The sequence below is a fragment of the Thalassophryne amazonica genome, chromosome 23 (genome assembly GCF_902500255.1).
Source record: "Thalassophryne amazonica chromosome 23, fThaAma1.1, whole genome shotgun sequence".
In the NCBI taxonomy this organism is placed as follows: Eukaryota; Metazoa; Chordata; class Actinopteri; order Batrachoidiformes; family Batrachoididae; genus Thalassophryne; species Thalassophryne amazonica.
The window spans coordinates 31,517,423-31,522,417 of record NC_047125.1 but is presented as its reverse complement, the minus strand read 5'-3'; the positions used below and the strand labels follow the sequence as shown (position 1 = coordinate 31,522,417).

The following is a 4,995-nucleotide window of genomic DNA, read 5'->3' as shown; positions in this document are numbered from 1 at the left end:
CTGGTGGTTGGCTCTCACTGCGGTATTGTATCACTTCCTGTTCCGGAGCACAGCGGTGTTTTTCTGTATCTGTTAGCTGTTTAATCTGCGCAGTTAGATTGATCTAGTTATCTAGATTACGATTTGTTTCCCAGTGTAATCTTCACGTGCCTTAACTAAAGCACTCCTTCTGCTGAATCACCTCTAAATTATTTACACATTATTCACTTTGCGTGTTTTTAGGAATCCGCTAGCTTAACGCAGCTACTAGCTCTTAGCCGATTTAGCATGGCGGCTTCTCCTGTCTCTCCCGCACTTTTCTGCTCTGGGTGTGAAATGTTTAGTTATTCCTCGGCCTCCTTTAGCAGTAACGGTACTTGTAATAAGTGTCGCTTTGGAGGCCAGGCTGGGCGAATTGGAGACTCGGCTCCGCACCGTGGAAAATTCTACAGCTAGCCAGGCCCCTGTAGTCGGTGCGGACCAAGGTAGCTTAGCCACCGTTAGTTCCCCTCCGGCAGATCCCGAGCAGCCGGGAAAGCAGGCCGACTGGGTGACTGTGAGGAGGAAGCGTAGCCCTAAACAGAAGCCCCGTGTACACCACCAACCCGTTCACATCTCTAACCATTTTTCCCCACTCAACGATACACCCGCCGAGGATCAAACTCTGGTTATTGGCGACTCTGTTTTGCAAAATGTGAAGTTAGCGACACCAGCAACCATAGTCAATTGTCTTCCGGGGGCCAGAGCAGGCGACATTGAAGGAAATTTGAAACTGCTGGCTAAGGCTAAGCGTAAATTTGGTAAGATTGTAATTCACGTCGGCAGTAATGACACCCGGTTACGCCAATCGGAGGTCACTAAAATTAACATTAAATCGGTGTGTAACTTTGCAAAAACAATGTCGGACTCTGTAGTTTTCTCTGGGCCCCTCCCCAATCGGACCGGGAGTGACATGTTTAGCCGCATGTTCTCCTTGAATTGCTGGCTGTCTGAGTGGTGTCCAAAAAATGAGGTGGGCTTCATAGATAATTGGCAAAGCTTCTGGGAAAAACCTGGTCTTGTTAGGAGAGACGGCATCCATCCCACTTTGGATGGAGCAGCTCTCATTTCTAGAAATCTGGCCAATTTTCTTAAATCCTCCAAACCGTGACTATCCAGGGTTGGGACCAGGAAGCAGAGTTGTAGTCTTACACACCTCTCTGCAGCTTCTCTCCCACTGCCATCCCCCCAATACCCCATCCCCGTAGACACAGTGCCTGCTCCCAGACTACCAATAACCAGCAAAAATCTATTTAAGCATAAAAATTCAAAAAGAAAAAATAATATAGCACCTTCAACTGCACCACAGACTAAAACAGTTAAATGTGGTCTATTAAACATTAGGTCTCTCTCTTCTAAGTCCCTGTTGGTAAATGATATAATAATTGATCAACATATTGATTTATTCTGCCTTACAGAAACCTGGTTACAGCAGGATGAATATGTTAGTTTAAATGAGTCAACACCCCGAGTCACACTAACTGTCAGAATGCTCATAGCACGGGCCGGGGCGGAGGATTAGCAGCAATCTTCCATTCCAGCTTATTAATTAATCAAAAACCCAGACAGAGCTTTAATTAATTTGAAAGCTTGACTCTTAGTCTTGTCCATCCAAATTGGAAGTCCCAAAAACCAGTTTTATTTGTTATTATCTATCGTCCACCTGGTCGTTACTGTGAGTTTCTCTGTGAATTTTCAGACCTTTTGTCTGACTTAGTGCTTAGCTCAGATAAGATAATTATAGTGGGCGATTTTAACATCCACACAGATGCTGAGAATGACAGCCTCAACACTGCATTTAATCTATTATTAGACTCTATTGGCTTTGCTCAAAAAGTAAATGAGTCCACCCACCACTTTAATCATATCTTAGATCTTGTTCTGACTTATGGTATGGAAATAGAAGACTTAACAGTATTCCCTGAAAACTCCCTTCTGTCTGATCATTTCTTAATAACATTTACATTTACTCTGATGGACTACCCAGCAGTGGGGAATAAGTTTCATTACACTAGAGGTCTTTCAGAAAGCGCTGTAACTAGGTTTAAGGATATGATTCCTTCTTTATGTTCTCTAATGCCATATACCAACACAGTGCAGAGTAGCTACCTAAACTCTGTAAGTGAGATAGAGTATCTCATCAATAGTTTTACATCCTCATTGAAGACAACTTTGGATGCTGTAGCTCCTCTAAAAAAGAGAGCTTTAAATCAGAAGTGCCTGACTCCGTGGTATAACTCACAAACTCGTAGCTTAAAGCAGATAACCCGTAAGTTGGAGAGGAAATGGCGTCTCACTAATTTAGAAGATCTTCACTTAGCCTGGAAAAAGAGTCTGTTGCTCTATAAAAAAGCCCTCCGTAAAGCTAGGACATCTTTCTACTCATCACTAATTGAAGAAAATAAGAACAACCCCAGGTTTCTTTTCAGCACTGTAGCCAGGCTGACAAAGAGTCAGAGCTCTATTGAGCTGAGTATTCCATTAACTTTAACTAGTAATGACTTCATGACTTTCTTTGCTAACAAAATTTTAACTATTAGAGAAAAAATTACTCATAACCATCCCAAAGACGTATCGTTATCTTTGGCTGCTTTCAGTGATGCCGGTATTTGCTTAGACTCTTTCTCTCCGAATGTTCTGTCTGAGTTATTTTCATTAGTTACTTCATCCAAACCATCAACATGTTTATTAGACCCCATTCCTACCAGGCTGCTCAAGGAAGCCCTACCATTATTTAATGCTTCGATCTTAAATATCTTTGTTAGTTGGCTATGTACCACAGGCTTTTAAGGTGGCAGTAATTAAACCATTACTTAAAAAGCCATCACTTGACCCAGCTATCTTAGCTAATTATAGGCCAATCTCCAACCTTCCTTTTCTCTCAAAAATTCTTGAAAGGGTAGTTGTAAAACAGCTAACTGATCATCTGCAGAGGAATGGTCTATTTGAAGAGTTTCAGTCAGGTTTTAGAATTCATCATAGTACAGAAACAGCATTAGTGAAGGTTACAAATGATCTTCTTATGGCCTCGGACAGTGGACTCATCTCTGTGCTTGTTCTGTTAGACCTCAGTGCTGCTTTTGATACTGTTGACCATCAAATTTTATTACAGAGATTAGAGCATGCCATAGGTATTAAAGGCACTGCGCTGCGGTGGTTTGAATCATATTTGTCTAATAGATTACAATTTGTTCATGTAAATGGGGGATCTTCTTCACAGACTAAAGTTAATTATGGAGTTCCACAAGGTTCTGTGCTAGGACCAATTTTATTCACTTTATACATGCTTCCCTTAGGCAGTATTATTAGACGGTATTGCTTAAATTTTCATTGTTACGCAGATGATACCCAGCTTTATCTATCCATGAAGCCAGAGGACACACACCAATTAGCTAAACTGCAGGATTGTCTTACAGACATAAAGACATGGATGACCTCTAATTTCCTGCTTTTAAACTCAGATAAAACTGAAGTTATTGTACTTGGCCCCACAAATCTTAGAAACATGGTGTCTAACCAGATCCTTACTCTGGATGGCATTACCCTGACCTCTAGTAATACTGTGAGAAATCTTGGAGTCATTTTTGATCAGGATATGTCATTCAAAGCGCATATTAAACAAATATGTAGGACTGCTTTTTTGCATTTACGCAATATCTCTAAAATCAGAAAGGTCTTGTCTCAGAGTGATGCTGAAAAACTAATTCATGCATTTATTTCCTCTAGGCTGGACTATTGTAATTCATTATTATCAGGTTGTCCTAAAAGTTCCCTAAAAAGCCTTCAGTTAATTCAAAATGCTGCAGCTAGAGTACTGACGGGGACTAGAAGGAGAGAGCATATCTCACCCATATTGGCCTCTCTTCATTGGCTTCCTGTTAATTCTAGAATACAATTTAAAATTCTTCTTCTTACTTATAAGGTTTGAATAATCAGGTCCCATCTTATCTTAGGGACCTCGTAGTACCATATCACCCCAACAGAGCGCTTCGCTCTCAGACTGCAGGCTTACTTGTAGTTCCTAGGGTTTGTAAGAGTAGAATGGGAGGCAGAGCCTTCAGCTTTCAGGCTTCTCTCCTGTGGAACCAGCTCCCAATTCAGATCAGGGAGACAGACACCCTCTCTACTTTTAAGATTAGGCTTAAAACTTTCCTTTTTGCTAAAGCTTATAGTTAGGGCTGGATCAGGTGACCCTGAACCATCCCTTAGTTATGCTGCTATAGACGTAGACTGCTGGGGGGTTCCCATGATGCACTGTTTCTTTCTCTTTTTGCTCTGTATGCACCACTCTGCATTTAATCATTAGTGATTGATCTCTGCTCCCCTCCACAGCATGTCTTTTTCCTGGTTCTCTCCCTCAGCCCCAACCAGTCCCAGCAGAAGACTGCCCCTCCCTGAGCCTGGTTCTGCTGGAGGTTTCTTCCTGTTAAAAGGGAGTTTTTCCTTCCCACTGTAGCCAAGTGCTTGCTCACAGGGGGTCGTTTTGACCGTTGGGGTTTTACATAATTATTGTATGGCCTTGCCTTACAATATAAAGCGCCTTGGGGCAACTGTTTGTTGTGATTTGGCGCTATATAAAAAAATTGATGCATCTAAAAAAAGAAAAACTCAAGTATTTTAGTGACAACTCGAAAAGTTTGAGTCAACACTATGAGTCAACGAGCACTGCAAATAAATTATTTTCATTTATTCATCAGTTATGTAAATTTTTGTTCATTCGAATTCTGTCAGGAAACTTGTAAAATTTGCAGTTCATAATTTCTCATAATCCAAGTGTAATTCCAAGCAGAATTTCCATCTAAATCAGCTTCACATTGATTTTGAACCACTTTCTTCTTGTGTGGAAAAAAAAAAAAAATTTAGTAATTTAGCCAGATTAAAGTAAAATCCAGATCTAAACATATCTGACATTATAATGTAAATTAAATCCAGTCAAAACAGAAAACGACTAAAATATGAGACTTAAGACTTAAGTGA

General features: G+C 40.7%; 1 protein-coding gene across 1 annotated transcript in view; it reads right to left on the bottom strand.

Moving 5' to 3' along the window:
- The window catches only part of mrpl48 (mitochondrial ribosomal protein L48), a 44,049-nt gene that overhangs the window by 8,900 nt on the left and 30,154 nt on the right, over positions 1-4,995 (bottom strand). The window lies entirely within an intron of this gene.